At 43.1% G+C, this 23,343-nt stretch overlaps 1 long non-coding RNA gene across 4 annotated transcripts; it reads left to right on the forward strand.

Annotated features, from left to right (window-relative positions):
* Positions 1-522: 522 nt before the first annotated feature.
* LOC147367524 (uncharacterized) lies at positions 523-22,645 on the forward strand. 4 transcript variants are annotated; one of them, XR_015170164.1, is made up of 5 exons: positions 707-1,929; positions 3,971-4,095; positions 5,076-5,151; positions 19,280-19,388; positions 20,043-22,645. It is a non-coding gene; the product is annotated as an uncharacterized LOC147367524 (long non-coding RNA). The 4 variants fall into 4 exon arrangements; XR_015170165.1 differs by lacking the exon at positions 3,971-4,095 and having other exon boundaries at positions 1,142-1,929; XR_015170167.1 differs by lacking the exon at positions 5,076-5,151 and having other exon boundaries at positions 1,692-1,929.
* The last annotated feature ends 698 nt before the right edge of the window (positions 22,646-23,343 follow it).

The raw sequence follows: 23,343 nt of genomic DNA on the forward strand, positions 1-23,343 counted from the left end.
CTATAGGAAATGTGCCCTCCAACTTACCGCACTTGTTTGCAACATTGCTCAAGATACAACGTGTCCAGAGGGAGCTTCCAGTTGGAGGGATTTGATTCTATGCCTATTTACCAGGCTAACCGGGACAACTCTGGACGTGGCCACTAATTCCACAAAAGGAAATTGAGGTAATGCCTGAAAAAGAGGATTCTGGCAGACAAATAATCAGCAAATGTCCCCCACAGATATCCTAAGAGAAATTCAAAGAGCTGTGGCGCAAGCAGAATTCATGTCTGTCTAGGAAAATCAGGAAAGACTAAACAGAAAATTGGTGTAGGACAGACTGTCCAACAGAAATAGATTTCAAACCACATATATAATTTAAAATTTTCCAGTAACTGCATCTTTGGGGTCGCAGAGTCGGACATGACTAAGCGACTGAACTGAACTGAATGGGACATTTTACATGTGGTAAAACATTTGACAGAAAATAAATACACCACTTCAGTTTTTTAAATTTTTATTTACTTATTTTTGACGACTCTGGGTCTTCGTTGCTGCCTGCCATTTTCTCACTGTGGTGGCTTCTCTTACTGTAGAGGCCCAGCTCTGGTGCATGGGCTCTGTGTCCGTGGCATGCGGATCTTCCCAGAGCAAGGATCATCCCATGTCCCCTGCGTTGGCAGGTGGATTTGTATCTACAGGACCATCAGGGAAGTCCACTTTTTTTTTTAAATTTCAGTATAAAAGTAAACATAAAGAAGTCAGTTTCTCCTCGGCACTAGCCACATTTCAAATGCTCAATAGCTACATGTGGCTAGTGGCTACAACATTAGACAAGGAAGGTGTAGAAGGATGGTGTATCCACTTGGATCTTATCTAGAGAGAGAAAAAGTACACAGTAATTTAAACAGGGTAAGTTTAAATATAAAGATTCTTTAACATAGCATCACAAGGGTCTGGCCAGTAAAAAGCAAGGGAAAGGTAAAGGGGAAGTCGCTCAGTCATGTCCAATTCTTCGCAACCCCATGGACTGCAGCCTACCAGGCTCCTCTGTCCATAGGATTTTCCAGGCAAGAGTACTGGAGTGGGGTGCCATCGCCGCCTCCAGGTAGAAAGCAAAGAGAACTATAAATAATATCGGAATGGGGCTTCCCTGGTGGTCCAGTGGTCAAGCGTCCACCTTTCAGTGCAGGGGACACTGGTTCAATCCCTGGTCCAGGATGATTCCACATGCAGCAGAGCAACTAGGCCCACGCACCACAGCTACTGAAGCCTGCCCGCCTAGAACCTGTGCTCTGTGCAACAAGAGAAGCCACCGCAATAAGTCTGCACCTGACATCAAAGAATAGCCCCGCTCGTCACAACTAGAGAAAGCCCATGTGCAGCAACAAAGACTCAGCACAGCAAAGAAACAAAAATCTAACTAAATAAACCTTTAAAAAAAATAATACAGGAATGGAAGGTATTCTGAGCAGCTGTTATCAGATCTACCTGTCTCTCCACCAACCACAAAAATAAGATTGAGACCTCTGTAGAGAGGGTTGTGGCTCCCTAAGTGGCAGAGAAATTGCTGTGTTGTCAGTAGAACTTGCTGAAAATCTGCCCTCCAGAACTTTCTAGAAATCTAGAAATCACCTTCTAAGCTGCCCAGGAAAGCTGTTCATGGGTTGGTTTCTCACTGGAGGTGCTCTCTTACAAAACTGCTCCAGGAGCCCAGGAAAGCTGCAGTTGCTTGGTACTTGTGCTGCAGAGGCTAGGTGCTGCAGGAAACTGGCACAGGGCTGTCTGTGCCCAACTGGCATTTCAGGACAAGTGTCCTTATAAGGGAAAAGCTGAGGATGTTTGGACAGAAGAGAGAAAGAAGCTATATATGACCCACAGAGACAGAAGCTGGAACGATGTGGCCACAAGCCGAGGAGTGCCTGGAGCCACCAGAAGCTGGAAGAGGTAAGCAATGGGTTCTCCCCTAGAGTCTTTGGGGAGAGCATGACCTTACCTTCACGACCATGTCAGAATAAAATTCCTGTTGTTTGAAGCCAACCAGTTTTGGTACTTTGTTATGGCAGCCCCCGGGAATTAATACAATGCCCAATTCCACAGGGTATAGTGACTGGTTCATAGATGGGCACAAGATCCAGTCAATGCAATGAAACTCTGTTCAGGACATCTGCTGGAGCTACTGGAAAACAGAAGGCTTTTCTCCACGAAGGCAACCCATACTAGGAAAAGATAAGCCTAGAGCTGCTTGCAGAGTTAGTCACCACTGAAGCGCCTTAGCATGCATGCATGCATTGGAGAAGGAAATGGCAACCCTCTCCAGTATTCTTACCTGGAGAATCCCAAGGACAGAGGAGCCTAGTGGGCTGCCATCTATGGGTTCGCACAGAGTCAGATAATGACTGAAGCGACTTAGCAGCAGCAGCAGCCGAGCTGCTTGGGGCCCCCACGTGGAGACACCTGCCTAATATGTTGAAAAAGACAGAGGTAGAGTCTAGTGTTGATGATATCATTTGATCTTCTGGACCCAGCCATAGCTGATGCCAGTCCTATCCCTGGACTTTTCAGTTATATCCGCCAATTAATTCTCCATTTGACTTAAGCCATATGAGCTGGATTCCTGTCACAAGCAGCCCAAAGCATTCTGACTGACAGAGTCTTTGTTACCTGGGTAAGGTTGTCAGATATATATGAACTGTAGATAAACAATAGGTAGGTTTTTAGTGTAAGTATGTCATGTATACTGAATGGGTATGATACCATGTGCATATGTATTTGTTATTTAACTGAAACTTGATTTAACTTGGCATCCTGTTTTTTTGGTTTGGGGGTTTTTATCTTTTATAAAAGTCTGGCAATCCTGTGTTGGCAGAAGGGCTTTTATTGATCATCTGAAACCTCTGAAAGGCCAGCTTACTATCATACAAAGGAAGGTAGGGATAATCTTTATTCTAAGTGTGTTGTGCTTAGTCGCTCAGTTGTGTCCATCTCTATGTGACCCCATGGACTGTAGCCCACCAGGCTCCTCTGTCCATGGGGATTCTTCAGGCAAGATTACTGGAGTGGGTTGCCATGTCCTCCTCCAGGGGATCTTCCCAACCCAGGGATCAAACCTAGGTCTCCCGAATTGCAGGCAGATTCTTTACTGTTTGAGCCACCAGGGAAGCAGATGCCTCTTTTTTAATAACTGTCTTCAGTCTCCTGTATTGACTGGAGCTGTAAAAGACTGTGATTATAGCCTCATACTATCAAGAACTGTAATATGATTTGAAGTTGAGCAAGAAACATCAGTTTTTAATAGCCTGGGCAATACTGAGCAAAGTCGTGGAAAGATTCCTGAATGGGTTGAGAGCCCTACAACATACTTTAAAGCTGACGCGCTTCCAGAGCTCCTTTTATGGTTTCCTCTGCTTGGTGTGCAAACAGGTACACCTGTTAGGGCATGGCCCCAATGCAAAGGATTATGGGAGACCCAGCTGGAGGGGCAGAGGAGGGGGCCAGGGAATGCCCACTGAGCAGATAAGAAGAAAAGTGCCCAAGCTAAGGGTATACTGAAATCTGGAGGCAGCCTGAAGGCATGAAGTCTGACATATATAGAACAGCACTCTAGCCCAGGATATGCAGGAGTAGTGCTGTGTGTTTTTGGCACCAAGATGCAGTGTTCAAGGAAAGGAGGTTCTTCTGCTTCACTAATGCTTGCATGTCTTTGGTTCTCAAAAGCGTTTTCAAAAGACTTCTGAGGTAGATTGGTTCTCTAACCTTGAGATGTATGTCTACAGTGAGAGACTGACAGTTTGTTTTAACTTTGCAGCAATGGTAAGAATACTTGAAAACTTACAAACTTGAGAAGCTGACTCATCCACTACTGCTTATTTTTCTATGATGTTGAGAAAGGAGGATATTTCTTGAAAATACAGTTTGAAATGTCAATTATATTTCAGTGATTTTTGCTTTAAAAATTTTTTTAAACTTACTTATTTGGCTGTGCCAGGTCTTAGTTGCGGCACATGGGATCTTTAATCTTTGTTGGGGCATACGGGATCTAGCTCCCCAGCCAGGCATCAAACCCAGGCCCCATGCATTGGGAGCATGGAATCTTAGCCACCGAACCACCAGGTAAGTCGCTCTGCCTTTTGTTTCCTGTGAATTCTCTTTTTGCATACAAGTAGGTTCTTGAGCAGGGTTCTCCTGGTGGCACTAGTGGTAAAGAACCCACCTGCCAACACAGGAGATTGTAAGGGATGTGGGTTTGATCCCTGGGTCAGAAAGATACTCTGGAGGAGGGCATGGCAACCCACTCCAGTATTCTTGCCTGGAAAATCCCATGGATGGAGGAGCCTGGTGGGCTGCAGTCCATGGGGTCACTAAGAGTCAGACACGACTGATCAACTTCACTTTCACACACTGGAGAAGGCAATGGCAACCCACTCCAGTGTTCTTGCCTGGAGAATCCCAGGGACGGGGGAGCCTGGTGGGCTGCTGTCTATGGAGTCACACAGAGTCAGACACGACTGAAGCGACTTAGCAGCAGCAGCAGCAGCAGCAGTCCTGCTGTCTTAGTTTTGTTCATATCCCCACTGACTTACCACCTTACCAAATCTGTCAAGTTCTCCACACCCAGCAAGATCTTCTCACAACTTGTGTTAAGAACCACTTTGTTTCCTCTAGGGTGACATAGTGGGGTCACACCCTTGTGGGTATGGGAAAGGTCCTGGGCAGTGCATCTGCTCTATGGGTGAGACTTCAAATTGCAGTTTGGAGGCTCTTGCTTAAAATTTCAGGCCACAAACTGACATCATCATCACTTTGTGTGCAAAAAGGCAGCTCTGGTTTTACTTTAACATTTTTACAACAGTATTTATTTTATCTTGCAATTCATAGGATTTCATCAAACCCCAGACAGCTGGCCAGGTCTCCAGGGGCTCAAGAATTCCCAGACCCACTCCTTCTCTTATCTAAAGTGCTGCCTAATGAGCTGTGTCCAAGGGCAAGCATGGAATCCAGGCAGTGTCCAGGCAGATCACAAATAAGATCAGGACTGCTCTGCTGCTTCTGAAGCCTGAACAAGACTTCTTCCATTTTAATTTCCCTTACAGTGGGTCAGTCTCCTTGGTCTGGAGCAGTGGTTCTCGGTTGAGGGTAGTATCCTGCATGGAGGGAGCATTTGGAAATGTAAGGAAACATTTTTTGTGCTAAGTTATATTTTACATACAACGTTGTGTCAATTTAACATGTGCAACATGTTAATATGATTCACTTGTGAATTGTAATATGATTTCCATTGTAGCAATTCTTAGCACCTCTAAGAATTAATGTTTTGTAATTATTGTTTCTTTTTAGTAGTTGAAATAATGAAGTTCAGTCTCTTAGCAATTTTGGTGATTGTAATCAGTTTTATTTATAATTCTGTTTTTAAACAACGACTAGGAGGGGTTGTGGAGAAGGCACTGGCACCCCACTCCAGTACTCTGGAAAAATCCCATGGATGGAGGAGCCTAGCAGGCTGCAGTCCATGGGGTCGCTAAGAGTCGGACACAACTGAGCGACTTCACTTTCACTTTTCACTTTCATGGACTGGAGAAGGAAATGGCAACCCACTCCAGGGTTCTTGCCTGGAGAATCCCAGGGACGGGGGAGCCTGGTGGGCTGCCGTCTATGGGGTCACACAGAGTCGGACACGACTGAAGCGACTTAACAGCAGCAGCGGCAGGAGGGGTTGGGGAGCCATCTGCTATTGACCTTTAGTTGAGGATCCTACCCAGCAAAAAATGATCTGCCTGCAATGCAGGAGATACCAGAGATATGAGTCCGATCCCTGGGTTGGGAAGCTTCCCTGGAGGAAAACATGGCAACCCACTCTGGTATTCTTTTCGGGAAAATCCCATAGATAGAGGAGTCTGGCAGGCTACAGTCCATAGCGTTGCAAAGAGTCGGACACGACTGAAGCAACTGAGCATGCGTGCATGCACAGTGCCCATAGTGGGCACTGTGAAACTGGTCAACTGAGAAACACTGGTCTCTGATGATCCAGTGAGCAGTACAAGGCTAGTCACCCTATGAAAGGAACTCCTGGAAAAAACCTTTTTTCCCTGTAAGGTTCCACTCTATGGAATGTGAAGTTTAAGCCCATAAAGGGAGCTTTGCTTTATCATTTTAGGATTAGGTTCAGCTGCTAGTGACAAGAAACCTGAATAATAGTGGCTTAACCCACAAAGCTTTATTCTCTCACAGGTAAGTCTCCAAGTAGATGGTCTTGGCTGAATTGACATGCCTGCAGAGTCTGAAGGGGCTTGGACTCCACTGCTCCTAAGTGTGGCCTTCATCCCAGGACAGCTGTTTAAGCTTAAGCTGTCACTTCCTCATTCCATCCAGATGAAGGAGAAAAGGAGAAAGAAAAGCTTGTTCTTTTCCTTTGAGGATACCTCTCAAAAGTTGCATATAACATTTCTGATCACATTCCTTGGCCAGAACTTTGTCTCATGTCCATTGCTAGTAGCAAGGTAGCTGGGAAATAGAGGCTTCTATTCTGGTTAGCCATGACCCCAGATGTAGGTACCGTTCCTAAAAAAGAAAAGGAAGAAAAGTTTAGCAATAGCAATCAATTCTTCCCTTCCTCCTAAGGTGGATTACCTACATCCATAAAGTGAAGCCCTAGTATGTTATTAAAGCTAGATTTCAGTGGTCCAGCCTTGACTAAGTAGGGAAAGAAAAAAGTATTGACTTGCTTTGGCCCTAAAATTCCTTGATACTCTTCCCATTGAGACTGTAGGCTGTGTCTTCTTCCCTTAAAACTTGGTGGGGGTTTATGACTGCTCCGGCAAATAGAGTACAGCACAAATGAGGTCATACAAGGTGACATAGCTGCCTCTGGGTCTCTCCAGGATGTTCACTGTTACACTCCAGCCACACACGCTGTGGGGTAGCCCAGGCCACATGGAAAGGCCACATGTGGGTGTGTAGCTGCCAACCCCATCTGTGGTCTCAGCTGACAGCTCCCAGCAATTGCCATGCACATGAGGGAGGAAGCTCTAACTGATTCCCCCTCGACTCCAGAGTCGACCTCTGCTGTGATCTGAACATGCTCCCGACTAGATACCTAACCCCCGAGGTGATGTTAGAAGGAGATGAGGCCATCAGGAGTGATGGCCTATGTATAAAGAGACTCTGGAAAGCTCCCTCCTTCCACCATTGGAGGACATGGTGAGAGGTCAGTGGTCTGCAGCCAGGAAGCAGGATCTCACCAGAACCTGACCATGTAAGCTCCTGATCCTCTGACCTCCAGCACCCTGAGAAATAAATTCCTGTTGTCTGTAAGCTGCCCAGTCTGTGGTATTGTGTTACAGAGGCCCAAATGGACTAACACAGCCTTTGGCTTTTCCATCTGACTGTGACTGCAGGAGGGACCCTGCACGTCATTCAGTCAGTTCAGTTGCTCAGTCATGTCCAACTCTTTGTGACCCCATGGACTGCAGCACGCCAGGCTTCCCTGTCCATCACTAACTCCAGAGTTTACTCAAACTCGTGTCCATTGGGTCAGTGATGCCATCCAACCATCTCATCCTCTATCATCCCTTTCTCCTCCAGCCTTTAATCTTTCCCAGCATCAGGGTATCTTCAAATGAGTCAGTTCTTTGCATCAGGTGGCCAAAGTATTGGAGTTTCAGCTTCAGCATCAGCCCTTCCAATGAATATTCAGGACTGATTTCCTTTAGGATGGAGTGGTTGGATCTCCTTGCAGTCCAAGGGACTCTCAAGACCCTGCAGGAGAAGTGTCCAATTGCATCCAGTCAGCACAGGGGATTTTGGAAGGATCACAGAATGTTTATTGTCTCAAGCCCGTGCATTTGAGGTGGTTGGTTATGCAGCAATAGATAATCAGCACAGCCCATAGAACACTGACACTTTAGTATTGACTGGTTTTCCAGCACCTTCCTGAGGTTGGCAAGTGGAAATCAATCAGGAGAGACATCAAGGACACAGTAAATCAGGGCCTGGCGGGGCACAGTGGGGATAGAGGTGGAGATTGCAGGAAGAGAGGATGTCACTTAAAAGCAATGCAGCTGCTCTGCATCACCAAGGGCATCTTCTTCCACTGTCAGTTTTGGTGGTACTAGTTCATCACACAGTACATCCAGAGAAACCACAGGATATGAATCAAAAAGTGAGGAAACTGGGAGCCAAAGAAAAGGAGGAAAATGCATTGTGTGCCAAGGGGCTATGACTCGAAGTAGAGAAAGATAGGAATCCAAAGAGCTAAATTATATTGTCCATTGTATATATTTACACCACATCTATTTTATCCATTCATCTATTGATAGCCATTTAGGTTCCTCTGATATTTTGGCTATTGTGAAAAAGGCTGCAATGAACATAGGGGTACATATATCTTTTTGAACTAGTATTTTTGTTTTCTTTGGAAAAATACTCAGAATTGCTGAATCTTACTGCTTTTCATACTGACTGCACCAATTTACACTCCCAGCAACAGTCACGAATGTTCCCTTTTCTCTACGTCCTTGCCAACATTTATTACTTGTGGTGTTTTTGAAAATAACCATTCTGTGAAGTGGGCTTCACAGGAGGGTCAGTGGTAAAGAATCCACCTGCCAATCAGTGCAGGAGATTCAGAGACATGGGTTCAATCTCTGGGTTGGAAAGATCCCCAGGAGGAGAAAATGACAACCCACTCCAGTATTCTTGCCTGAACAATCCCATGGACAGAGGAGCCTGGTGGGCTACAGTCCATGGGGTCACAAAGAGTTGGACATGAATGAGCAACTGAACTTGATTGCATGCATTCTGAGAAGTATGAGGTAATATCTCATTGTGGTTTTGATCTGGATTTCCCTGATCATGAATAATGTTGAACATCTTTTCATGTGCCTTTTGGCCATCTGGGAAAATGTCTATTCAGATTCTCTATTTTTTAATCAGGTTGTTTGTTTTTTCTGAAGTTGAGTTATATGAAGTCTTGTATCTTTTGGATATTAACCCCTTATCAGATTATCATTGGCAAGCATCTTCTCCCATTCAGTAGCAGCCTTTCCACTTTGTTAATAGTTTCCTTTGCTGTGCAAAAGTTTTTTAGTTTGATGTAGTCCCATTTTATTTTTGATTTGTTTTTCCTACTTGAGACATATCCCCAAAAAAATGTTGCTCAGACTAGTATCAAAGGCATACTACCTATGTTTTATTCTAATTTTATGGTTTCAGGTCTTATGTTCAAGTCTTTAATCCATCTTGAGGTTATTTCTGTACATTATGTGAGAAAGTAGTCCAGTTTGATTCTTCTGCATGTAGTTGACCAGTTTTCCCAGCACCATTTATTGAAAAGAGTGTTTTTCCCCATTGTTTAATCTTGCCTCCTTTATCATAGATTAATTGACCATGTAAGTGTGGGTTCATTTGGGGGCTCTTTATTGATCTATATGTCTGTTTTTGTGCCAACACCATGCTTTTTTGATTACTATAGTTTTGTAGTATAGCTTGAAATCAGATAGAATACCTCCAGCTTTGTTCTTCTTCCTGAAGAATTTTTTTGCTTATTCAGGCTGAAGACCACAAAATTTTCAGTAGATACACTTAAAAATTATGGATGACCCCGAAGAATTTTCCATCATGTGAGTTCTACTATAAATATTTTAGAAAATTTTTAAAAATTAGTACTTTAAAAACAATAAATTCATTACATGTTAATATAAATAATTAAGTACAATCCACTGTGTGTACAGTGTCACCTGGCGTTCTTCACATGACTGTGGGAAGAGGTTCAGAGGACCAGCTTGAATGCTGATACCTCAGCCTACTGTTCTATCTGTGGCTTACCAACTGTCCTTTGTCTCTGCCTCAGGAGTCTCCTGTTTTCTGTGAGCATCGGTAACACCATGACATGCTAACCTATACCCTTCCAAGAAGAGAAAATCAGCTCTTCATAGTTACTGACATAACCTCTAACTGAGACTCAGCGTGTTCTTTTAGTCACTGTCATGCTTGACTCTTTTGTGACACCGTCAACTGTAGCCTGCCAGGCTCTTCTGTCCATGGGATTTCCCAGGCAAGAATACTGGAGTGGATTGCCGTTTCCTTCTCCAGGTGATCTTCCTGACCCAGTGGTTGAAGTCATGTCTCCTGCATTGGCAGGACTAAGCAATCAGGGAAGCCCTGAGATTCAGCATACTTTCCATTTTAATGTGGCAATAGACTTCACTATATTCACAGTACCCATGACTTTGTAACCAAGAGAAAATACAGATACTTTGACAACATATCACAATTGTATCAAATGTCTCTAAATAACATTTATGCATGACAGCCCTTTGAAATCAAAGTACTTGATCTTGTTGATGCATTAAACAAGCATATATATTACTATATCGTTTGTTATATATATATTACTACACATTTGTTTTTTAATATATTAATAGCTATATTTTAATATGATTGCTTTTTTTTTTTTCATTTTACTTTCATGCATTTAACATTTTTATTCTGAGAATGGGTCCATAGGCTCCCAATTTAGGCACTGTGTTTATTGCCTGAGACTCTGTATAGCACAGGAAAACCAGAAATAAAAAACATTTCAATTATGGGTCTTTGAATTTCCCAAGCCCCAGCACTGGGATGAAATGGAAGGATGCATGCTTGTTGAAAGACATGTGGAAGAAATGCCTTGAAAGAAGTAAAGCCTTTTAACCTGAACCTAGAAGGGAGCCTCAGGGTTGGGGGGAGGGGTTTGGATACAGGGGTGAGACTGATGAAGTCCGGATGGGGGTACAGGATCTGAAGGGGGGATTGTACCTCCAGAGGCCATCAGCTTTCTCTTGACATCCAGGAGGCCTCCTGGGGGCTTCTTCAGGCCTGCAGCCCACGTGCTGTCCATCTGAGTGATCCTCAGAACTGCCTCACCTCAGGCTACCTTCTCAGAGACTGGCTCGGGCCCCCTTCCTCCACAGCCAGAAGCCCCCATGCTGTACCTTTTCAGCCACCAAATTGTGTTCAGTTCCCAACAACCCACTTCTCCCTCTTTTGGTAGCCCAGGATGCAAGCCTGTGAGTGGTAGGGTGGAGCTAAGCCCTTACAGGGATGGTGCACTGTGGAACAGAAGGTCTCCTGACCTATATTTTGGGTCATCCCTATTTGGGTGAGGTGAAACCAAACCATCTAAAGATTTCCCTCTGGGTTAGAGAAAAGCCATCATTCACAAGAGAGGAAAGAGGTGTGGAGGTGAATAGTAATTTTCCCAAAAGATACTATCTCCCTGTTTTTCAAGTCTATGAGCTGGGAAATGCAGAGTTGCCATTTTAGCCAGCCTGACATGTCTGTGACCCAGATCCATGGTTGTGTGCAAGCACATGATCTCCCTGCTTTGTTGGTGCTGATTTCAGCAGTGTGCTCCTATTGCTATGATAATGAGCCAGGGAAGCTTCGCAAGCTGGCCAGGAAGAGCAACCTTCATAAGAGAAAGGATAAATCAGGGCTGTGCTATGCTCACTCACTCAATGCATCTTACTCTGCTAATCCATGGACTGTAGCTCTCCAGGCTCCTCTGTCCGTGGGGTTTCCTAGGCAAGAATATTGGAGTGGGTTGCCATTTCCTCCTCCAGGGGATCTTCCCTACTCAGGGATCGAACTCCAGTCTCTTGCATCTCCTGCATTGGCACTGCGCCACCTGGGTAGCAAATCAGGGCTATAGTTTGACATTTGGAAAGGAGTAGAGTCAAGAGATGAAAGTTTGAAATAATGATGGGAGAAATACAGCAATGGGGCCAGCTTAACCCAGGGGAGGAGCAGAGGCACATTTTAGAAGGCTCAGAAACTTGTCCTACTCCCAACTGCCTCCCTGAAAAAGCCAAACTGTTCCAGACATCTAACTTTGCACCGTTTGTACTGTATCTCCTTGTGTGTTTACTTGGTCCTGTCTCTAATGTGTATGTATGTATTTTTTGCTTTGTTTTTGTTTTTTTGTTTGTACCACGTAGCAAGCAGAATCCTAGTTCCCTGACCAGTGATCGAACCAGTGCCCCATGCAGTGGAAGACACGGAGTCCCAACCATTGGACCATCAAGGAAGTTTCATATACATGTGCAAGTTAAAGTGTTAGTCGGTCAGTCACGTCCAAATCTTTGACACCCATGGACTGTAGCCCACCAGGCGCCTCTGTCCATGGAATTCTCCAGGCAAGACTGTTGGAGTGGGTTGCCATTCCTTTCTCCAGGGAATCTTCCCAACCAAGTCATTGAACCTGGGTCTCCTGCATTGCAGGCAGATTTTTTAATGTCTGAGTCATGTATTTTTAAGCAAACTCACCAGAGATGAAAAATACATATATCAAGACAGTAAGATGTGAAAATTGAGTTTTTAAAAAAGATCTTTTTCTTTTCCACCACCAGAATGGAGTATCATTCACATATGGTTGGAGCAGCTAGAAAAGTGCACATATGGCAAAGAAGGAAGTGGGGGAGAGAGTGAAGTGGGGGCTGCTGAAGATGGGCTTGCAAATTGCCTGAGATTCCAGGACTAGTGATAAAGGAAAAAATCACTGAGAACACTGACAACACCAAATGCTGACAAGGATGTGGAGCAATGGGAACTCTCAGTCATTGCTGGAGGGAATGCAAAATGAACAACCACTTGGAAGACAGTTTGGTGGTTTCTTCAGTTCAGTTCAGTTGCTCAATTGTGTCCGACTCTGCCACCCCATGAATCGCAGCACGCCAGGCCTCCCTGTCCATCACCAACTCCCAGAGTTCACTCAAACTCACGTCCATCGAGTCAGTGACGCCATCCAGCCATCTCATCCTCTGTCGTCCCCTTTTCCTCCTGCCCCCAATCCCTCTCAGCATCAGTCTTTTCCAATGAGTCAACTCTTTGCATGGTGGTTTCTTACAAAACAATATCTTTCCCATGGGATCCAGCCATCATGCTCCTTGGTATTTACTAAGAGAAGTTTAAAACTTACGATCACACAAAACTTGCACGTGAATATTTACAGAAACTTTGTTCATAATTGCTAAAACTTGGCAGCAACCAAGATGTCCTTCCATTGTGAAATAGTGAGTGGACAAGGAATTTCCTGGTGGTTCAATGGTTAGGGCTCTGTGTTTCCACTGCAGAGGGCACAGGTTCTATCTCTGGTGGGGGAACCAAGATCCCACATGCTGTGTGGCGCAGCCAAACAAAAAGAAAGAAAATAGTAAGTAGATAAATAAACAGTGGTACATCCAGACAATGGAATATTATTCAGCACTAAAAAGTAATGAGCTATCACACCATAGAAAGACATGAAGAAAGCTTAAATGCCTATTACTAAATGAAATAAGCCAGTCTAAAAAAGGTTACATACTGTATGATTCCAACTGTGTGACATTCTGTGCAGCTATGGAGATAGTAAAAACAAAAAAAAATCAGTGGTTGACAGGGATTGGGTTTGGGATAGGATTAATAGGTGGGAAACATAGGATTTTTAGGGTAGTGAAAATATTCTGTAATGGTGGACACATGTCATTACACATTTTTTTTAAAAAACCATGGGATGTATAATACCCAGAGGGAACCCTAAGGTAAACTATGGACTTTAGATATGATGTGTCAATGTAGGTGCATCAGTTGTAACAAATGTATCACACTTATGGGGCTTCAGTCCAGTTCAGTTCAGTCGCTCAGTCCTGTAGGATTCTCTGCAACCCCATGAATCACAGCACGCCAGGCCTCCCTGTCCATCACCAACTCCCGGAGTTCACTCAAACTCACATCCATTGAGTCGGTGATGCCATCCAGCCATCTCATCCTCTGTCGTCCCCTTCTCCTCCTGCCCCCAATCCCTCCCAGCATCAGAGTCTTTTCCAATGAGTCAACTCTTTGCATGAGGTGGCCAAAATACTGGAGTTTCAGCTTTAGCATCAGTCCTTCCAAAGAACACCCAGGGCTGATCTCCTTTAGGATGAGCTGGTTGGATCTCCTTGCAGTCCAAGGGACTCTCAAGAGTCTTCTCCAACACCACAGTTCAAAAGCATCAATTCTTTGGTGCTCAGCTTTCTTCACAGTCCAACTCTCACATCCATACATGACCACTGGGAAAACCATAGCCTTGACTAGACGCTTAACAGCCCATAGTCTCCCCAAAGAGGAGACTATGTGTGGGTTGGGGTGGGGATGAGGAGGAAGCATATGGGAAACTTTGTTGTTGTTTAGTCACTAAATTGTGACCCCATGGACTGTAGCCCACCAGGCTCATCTGTCCATGGAATTTTCCAGTCAAGAATATTGGAGTGAGTTGTCCTTTCCTTCTCCAGGGGATCGTCCCAACCTAGGGATGGAACCCACGTCTCCTGCATTGGCAGGTGGATTCTTTACCACTAAGCCACCAGGGAAGCTCCCACAGGAAACTTTACCTTCTTCTCAATTTTACTGTGAACCTAAAACTGCTCTTTAAAACAAAGTCAAAAAATGATTTAAAAATGGTAGATTGTATTCTTAAAGTTAAGTTTACTTAACCATGCTTCATCTTGTAGAAATTATTAATATACATGTGTATTAGTTTGTGAGCACTGCTGTAACAAAGTACGACAGACCAGGTGGCTTAAACGACAGAAGTTTTTTTGGAGGTTGAAAGTCTGAGCTCAAGTGTCAGCAAGGTTGGTTTCCCTGGAAGCCCCTCTTTGGCTTATGGATGCTGTTGTCTCCCTGTGTCCTCACACGATCTTCCCTCTGTACCCTGACCTAATCTCCTGTTTTTATAAGGACACCAGTGATACTGGATTAGGGCCCACCCAATAACCTGATTTTCACTTAATCACCTCTTTCAAGCTTGTTTTCAAATATAGTCACATTCTGAGATGCTTGGCATGAGGACTTTAACATAATGAATTCTGAGAGGATACAATTCAGACCATAGCATGTTTGCAAAATAAAGCTGTTTTGTTACTTGTAGGCAGTTTTCTTAAAACGGTTGTGGCAACACATAGAATTCAGTTCAGTTCAGTCGCTCAGTCGTGTCTGACTCTGCGACCCCATGAATCACAGCACGCCAGGCCTCCCTGTCCATCACCAACTCCCAGAGTTCACTCAGACTCACATCCATCGAGTCAGTGATGCTATCCAGCCATCTCATCCTCTGTCGTCCCCTTCTCCTCCTGCCCTCAATCCCTCCCAGCATCAGAGTCTTTTCCAATGAGTCAACTCTTCCCATGAGGTGGCCAAAGTACTGGAGTTTCAGCTTTAGCATCATTCCTTCCAAAGAAATCCCAGGGCTGATCTCCTTCAGAATGGACTGGTTGGATCTCCTTGCAGTCCAAGGGACTCTCAAGAGTCTTCTCCAACACCACAGTTCAAGAGCATCAATTCTTTGGTGCTCAGCTTTCTTCACAGTCCAACTCTCAAATCCATACATGACCACTGGAAAAACCATAGCCTTGACCAGACGGACCTTTGTTGGCAAAGTAATTAATGTCTCTGCTTTTGAATATGCTATCTAGGTTGGACATAACTTTTCTTCGAAGGAGTAAGCGTCTTTTAATTTCATGGCTGCAGTCACCATCTGCAGTGATTTGGGAATTAAATAGACACAATTCCTTCACTTCATACTAAAACAAGGAGTTGCTAGCTCTGGTCTTTTAAATAAATAGCAAAATTTTGAAAAGAACACAGACCTAGAAATCTGATAAATACCAGCATAAACATCTGTGACAATAGCTATCAATTTCCAGTGATTACTGTCATTCAGTTCAGTTCAGTCACTCAGTCGTGTCCAATTCTTTGCGACCCCATGAATCACAGCACGCCAGGCCTCCCTGTCCATCACCAACTCCCGGAGTCTATCCAAACCCATGTCCATTGAGTTGGTGATGCTATCCAACCACCTCATCCTCTGTCGTCCCCTTCTCCTCTTGCCTTCAGTCTTCCTCAGCATGAGGGTCTTTTCAAATGAGTCAGCTCTTCGCATGAGGTGGCCAAAGTATTGGAGTTTCAGCTTCAACATCAGTCCTTCCAATGAACACCCAGGACTGATCTCCTTTAGGATGGACTGTTTGGATCTCCTTGCAGTCATACCTTGAGTTAAATTTTTATTTACTCCCTGCAACAATTCCATGGAATTGATACTATTGTTATTCTATGTTACAAATGAGTGTAGGCTTGGAAGTGAAGTGGCTGGCTCCAATCACAAAAGTGGGAGAGGGAGGTTGAACCCCAGGTGCCCCAGGCTCCAGGAGCCAGGCTAGTGGCCACTGTGCATTCCTGCATGTGGTTCACACTCTGACAGTGCTCCAGGTTCACAGACCCCAGCAAGAGCCTTTCTGACCAAGGTCTCTTGGTGACCAGAAAGCATGAATTCAGGTCAGGTCTGTGCTTCCTAATACAAGCCTGGACCACCATTCCACAGCATGATATTCTTTTCCTATGTGCCAAAAAGTGGTGTTTTCGTGAGGTAGAAATGAAGCTTTGGTAGATCAATTTCTTGTGTGGAACATTTCAGTACAGTGAAATGCACAGACACTTCCTGGGTTAACAAAAACATTTAACTATGTAACCACAGACCCTATTAAGATATAGAATATTACTGTCAGGACTTCCATGGTTGTCCAGTGGTTAAGAATTCACCTTCCAATGCAGGGCACAGAGGTTTGATCCCTGATTGGGGAACTAAGATCCCACATGCTGCAGGGCAACTAAGCTGGCATGCTCTCTGCAGCCTGTGTATCACAACTACAGAGCCTGTGTGCCACAAATAAAGAGAAACCCGTGTGTCACAATGAATAACCCGGGCTCCGCAACTAAGATGACACAGCCAAATAAACAAACAAAAAAAAGGTATCAGTTCAGTTTAGTCGCTCAGTCGTGTCCGACTCTTTTCGACCCCATGAATAGCAGCACTCCAGGCCTCCCTGTCCATTACCAACTCCCAGAGTTCACCCAGATTCACATCCAACGAGTCAGTGATGCCATCCAGCCATCTCATCCTCTGTCGTCCCCTTCTCCTCCTGCCCCCAATCCCTCCCAGCATCAGAGTCTTTTCCAATGAGTCAACTCTTCCCATGAGGTGGCCAAAGTACTGGAGTTTCAGTTTTAGCATCATTCCTTCCAAAGAAATCCCAGGGCTGATCTCCTTCAGAATGGACTGGTTGGATCTCCTTGCAGTCCAAGGGACTCTCAAGAGTCTTCTCCAACACCACAGTTCAAAAGCATCAATTCTTCAGCACTCAGCCTTCTTCACAGTCCAACTCTCACATCCATACATGACCACTGGAAAAACCATAGCCTTGACTAGACGGACATTTGTTGGCAAAGTAATGTCTCTGCTTTTGAATATGCTATCTAGGTTGGTCATAACTTTTCTTCCAAGGAGTAAGCGTCTTTTAATTTCATGGCTGCAGTCACCATCTGCAGTGATTTTGGAGCCCAAAAAAATAAAGTCTGACACTATATCCACTGTTTCCCCATCTATTTCCTATGAAGTGATGGGACCAGATGTGGTACTCTCAAAAATAAATAAATAAATAAAGTTATCCATAACTAAAAACTGACCATTCTCCCCACCAAAAGAAAGAAAGATATAGAATATTACTGCCACAGAAATTTCCCTCATATAACCCCTGCCCATAGCAGTCAGAGAACCACAGCTCTTATTTTTTTTTTGCACTTGGGTTTTTTTTCCCCGCCAGGGGCCTTTAAGTCATTTGTCAATATCGTCAAACTCCTTCAAAGTTTAGTGGTGCTGGGGATTAAGGAAAAATGATAGAGATGGAAAACTACACTTCTTAGTATGTGTTTGGTTTTTTGTTTTTTTTTTTTTAATTTACAGAAGCTGATTATTCTGAGTACTTAAACTAACTTTACATAGAACAAAAGAGTCACCCCCAAGAAAATGACTAAAGAGGGCAGGGTCAGCCACCATTAATTATCAGCCCTCTCCAAAACACCACCAGCCAGTTCAGGCTAGCCTTGCCCAGGACAGCCAGCAGCTCGCCCGCCTGTCTCCTTCATCAGGAGTAGCTTCTTACTCTCTGCAGCCTTGTGGTGGTAAGGAAAGAGTTATGGAGCCTGTCACCTGGGGTGCCTGTTTGAAAAGTCAATGTTGGGTCCAATCTTTAAAAATATTGATTTCATGGCTAGAGCAATGCCTAGAAAATCTAGATACTAAATGAGAATCCTAGGTCACTACTCTATGCTTTGAGAAATGCCACCTTGGGAATGAAGGAGATGAAGTATGATGCAATTTTGACAACACTCAAGTCTGAGAGAATCTTCCATCCTGCCCCCTCACTGCCTCCCCGCAACCCCACACCTGGAGTCAAGGGCTGTGTTAGTTTCCTGAGGCTGCCCTTACAAATGACCACAAACTGGGTGGCTTTAAAAAAACAGAAACACAGACTTACTTGGTGGTCCAGTGGTTAAGAATCCATCTTCCAATGTAGGGGACACTGGTTCAATCCCTGGTCAGGGAACTAAGGTCCCACATGCTGGAATTAAGACCCAACACAGCCAAAAATAAACAAACAATTGTTAAAAAGATTAATTCAACAAGCAAGAACATACTGTCTCACAGTTCTGGAAGGCAGAGGTATGAATTCAAGTTGTGGGCAGGGCTATGCTTTCTTTGAAGACTCTAAAAGAGGATCCTTTCTGCCACTTCTAGCTTGTGCTGGCTATTGGGAATCCTTGGTGTTCCTTGTCTTATAGCCACACTACATCAAACCTCTGTCTCCATCTTTACATGGCTTTCTTCTTCTCTCGTAGGGATGCCAGTGGGTGGATCTAGGGCCCAGCCTAATCCAGTATGACCTCATGTTAACTTATGTCTTTGTTACATCTGCAAAGACCCTATTTGCAAATAAGGTCACGTTCACAAGAATTGGAGGTTAGGACTTGAACATTTCTTTTTCAGGGACACAGTTCAACCCATTACAGGTTCTGTCCTCTGCTACACAAAGTATGATCCTCAGACCAGCAGCACTGGTCTCACTTAGGAACTGCTGGGAATGCAGAATCTTGGGCTCTACTCAAGACCTACTCAGTCAGAAACTGCATTTTTAGCAAGATGTCCAGGTAATCAGTCTTCACACTAAAGTTTGAGAAGTGCTGGTCCAAATAGTTTGAAGTAAAAAAGGTCAGATGTTCTTTTCACATCTAATCCTGGGAAATAAGGGTGTGTTTTCCCTGAAATTCCCAGCTAGATTCCATTTATCTAGTTGGAATCATCTCTTTAACTCCATAGCAATACACTCTTGAGAATTTGCTCTATGGTTTGTTTTGCAGATGGCAGAGGTTAATTCTTGCCCTCTGTTTTCTCTTCTCTTCTTTCCAGCAACCTGGAATTTCAGTGGGACTTGTGACCACCCTGAATATACTCTACATTTTCGCAACTTCCCTGGAAGCAAAGGCTGCCCATGTGGCTCAGCTATAGCCACTATAATGTAAGTAGAAGTGCTCTATGTAGTTCCTGGGACATATTCTCAAAAAGAGGGGATATATACTTTCTTTCCTCTTTCCTCCATCCAAATGAATCAAAATAAAGCAGATAAATATCAAAGTAGGAATCAGTGATATAGAAACAAAACAATGGACAAATTAATGGAAATCTCATTTTTGAGAAGATTGAAAACATTGACAATCTTCTAGACAGACTGATCAAGTAAAGAAAAGACACAAATTATTAATGCCAGGAATGAGATGAGTGACAGCTACAGATGTTAAAAGGATAACAAGGGAATAATATAAATAATGCCAATAAGTTCAACAACTTAGGTGAAATGGGCAAATCCTAAGGGATATCAACCTAGACATAGCCCTGGCTCACTGAAGAAAAGCATATATAGCCAGAGTAACCCTATATTTATTGAAAAAATTGAATTTGTAATTAAAAACCATCTCATAAAGAAAACTTCAAGCTGCTATGGTCTAAATGCTTGTGTCCCTCCAAAACTTGTATGTTGAAGCTTAGCCCCTGAGGTGATGATATTAGGAGATGGGAGCCTTGGGGTGATTATATCATGAGGTGGAGCCCTCACGAGTGGGATTAGTGCCCTTATAAAAGTAGTCTGAGAAAGCTCCCTTGCTTCTTCCACCAGGTGAGGATAAAATGAGAAGTCAGCACTCTGCACCAGGAAGAGGGCCCTCACCTGAACGTGACCATGAGGGCAACTCAGTCTTGGACTTCCAGACTCCAGAACTATGAGAGAGAAATTTCTGTTGGTTATAAGCCACCTAATCTATGTTATTTTGTTATAGAAGCCTGAACAGACTAAGATGCAAGCCCCAGTGGTCTTACTGGTGAATTTAAAAAAAGCTTTTAAGGGAAAAATAATAACAATACTACACAAACTCTTCCCCAAAAATTGAATAGGAAGAATAAACATAACTTTCTAACTCATTCTACAAGGCCAGCGTTACCCTGATCCTGACACCATCAGAGGTAATACAAGAAAAGAAAACTGCAGATCAATATCCTTCATGAATGTAGGCACAAAGATTCTAATATTTTAACAAGTTGAATCCAACAATATATTAAAAGGATAATACAACATGACCAAGTGGGATTTATCCCAGGAATCCAGAGTCATTCTTAACATTTGAAAATCTGTTTTTAGTGGTAAAGAAAACTGATTTTACCTGGTGGCTCAGGGTTAAGAATCTGCCTGCCAATGCAGAAGACACGGATTTGACCCCTGATCCAGGAAGATCCCACATGCAGTGGGCCAACTAAGTCCTTGAGCAGCAACTGCTGAAACCTGAGAACTCCAGAGCCCGTGCTCCGCAAAAAGAGAAGACATCACACTGAGAAATCCACCACAACCGGAGAGTAGCCCCTGCTCGCTGCCACTGGAGAAAGCCCGCGGGCAGCAGCAAGCACCCAGTGCAGCCAAATGAATACATAAGTAAATCTTTTTAAAAAGAAAGTCAGTTATTCTTAATATAATTCACTGTACTAGCTAAAAAGCAAAAATGAATCATATGATCACCTTGATAGATGGAGAAAAAGTATTTGACAAAACCCAACGTTCATTTCTTATAAAAACTCTTAGCAAATTAAGAGTAAAAGGGCACTTCTTCCGTCGAATACAGGGCGTCTGCCAAAAACCTGCCTGGTATCAGTAAATGGTGAAAGATTGAATATTTTTCCCCCTAAGATCAGGAATAGGACAGGGACGTCTTACCACTTTTATTTAACATTGTACTAGGGGTATACAGTTGGACAAGAAAAATAAATAAAATGCATCCAGACTAGAAAAGAACAAGTAAAACTGTCTTTATTTCCAAACATGTGCATCTATCAGAGCATTCCATCAGAAAATCAGATGGAATTTGAAAAAAGAAGCAAACAAGAAACTACTAGAACCAAGAATTTGGACACTTCTTAAAAAGTTGAACATAAATCTACAATATGATCTAGCAATTCTACTCCTAGATATTTAACCCCCTAGAAGGAAATATTTATCCATACAAAGATTGTACATAAATGTTTACAGCTGCTTTATTTTGTAATAGCCTCAAACAGGAAACTACCTCCATCAATGGTTACATGCATAAGCAAGCATAATATATTTACCTAGTAGAATAATGCTCAGCAATAAAAAGGAATGAACTATTGATACATGCAATATGGATGAATCTTAAAATAATTTTTCTGAGTAAAGAAAAACCAGACAAAAAGAGTACTAAATATTGCATGACCCACATGTATTTTAAAAGTCTACATTTTTAGAATGGAATTGTAGAAAGGTGATCAACAGGTACAAACTTTCAGTTACAAGATAAATAATTACCAACGATGTAATGTATAGCATGACTATAGTTAACATTGCTCTGTGATATATAGAAAAGCTTTTAAGAAAGTAAATCTTAAGAGCTCTCATTTCATCAAAGTAAAATATCTGTTTCTTTTTTGGTTTCTCTTTTTATTGTAATATATCTGCTTCTTGCCTGGAGAATCCCAGGGACGGGGGAGCCTGGTGGGCTACCATCTATGGGGTTGCACAGAGTCGGAAACAACTGAAGTGACTTAGCAGTAGCAGCAGCATCTATGTGGAATGATGGATGTTAATGAAACTTAAAGTGGTAATCATTTCACAATATATGTAAATGAAGCCATTACACTGTACACCTTGATGAAATAAAATTTAGATCTTAAGACAGGACAAAATTATATAAAAATTAAGTATAAAGTTGTCTCCAGGTGCTGGCTTGCACCTCCTCCCTCCCTAATGTGCAGGGTGTATCTGTACTTCACATTAACCAGGAAGAGCCTGCTCAACTGTAAAGATCATTTCTTCTTTTTACTTTCTTCAGTTCCTTAAAGAACGGTGTTCTTTCCCAGCTCTGTGGAGGACCATGGTGACTTGCTGCTTGTTTTATGGGTGCTTACCTGGACTATGTATCCCTGGTGGACTTAACATAAAATATCATAATGTCATTTTTTATTGGAATATAATTGCTTTACAATGTTGTGTTAGTCTCTGCTGTACAATGAAGTGAATCGACAATATGTACATATACATCTCCTCCCTCTGGGGCCTCCCTGCATCCTCAGTGTGTCATTTTGACGTGTGATCCTTTGTCTGGAAAATGCATTCAATACCTAACAGGAGGAACAGTTCTCAGAGCTTTCTGAGACTCTACTTTCCAGGTTATCATCCTCAGTTTGGTTCAAATAAATTCCATTTCTTCCTCTTAACTTGATAGTTAATTTAATTTTCATCAACAACCTTAAATTTATACAGTGATGTATATCAACTCTAAATCATTAGAACTGGGGATGGTGGAGGGAGTCTAGAAAATACAGTCTAATTTATGGGCAAAAGCACATCATTGGTTGCTTGGGGTTGAAAAATGGGTGGGGAGGGTCCGGAGGGTCTCTTAAACGTTCAGGTGAAAATTAAATTAAATTAAAAAACAAACACTGGAGCGAACTAAGGAAAAGTCCTAGAGGACATTTGGAGATGTGATTAGAGGTAATGCCTTCAAGAGAAAGGTTTGCCTTTCTTAGCATTTTCTCATCCTGACATGTTTATTAAGGAGGATGCTAAAAGCTAAGGCAATTATAGTAATAATAATTATGGGTGTGTTTGTTACAAGCAGATAATTTGTAGACAAAAGTGGAAAATGAAAAATGAAGTCTCTCCTTCATGAATTTCTTCCTAAAATAAAATTTTGCCTTATTAAAGTGAAAGCACAGATTTTGGAAAGTAAACTAATAATCTTTGCTTTGTGGCATATGTATCTTCTAGGAGATGCTTAATAAAAACAAGGACTTCCCTGGTGGTCTGGGCTTCCACTGCAGGATCAGATCAGATCAGTCGCTCAGTTGTGTCTGACTCTTTGCAACCCCATGAATCACAGCACTCCAGGCCTCCCTGTCCATCACCAACACCC

Source organism: Bos grunniens, chromosome 8 (assembly GCF_055505025.1).
Source record: "Bos grunniens cultivar Pamir isolate PY7600 chromosome 8, Bosgru_T2T1.0, whole genome shotgun sequence".
Classification (NCBI taxonomy): Eukaryota; Metazoa; Chordata; class Mammalia; order Artiodactyla; family Bovidae; genus Bos; species Bos grunniens.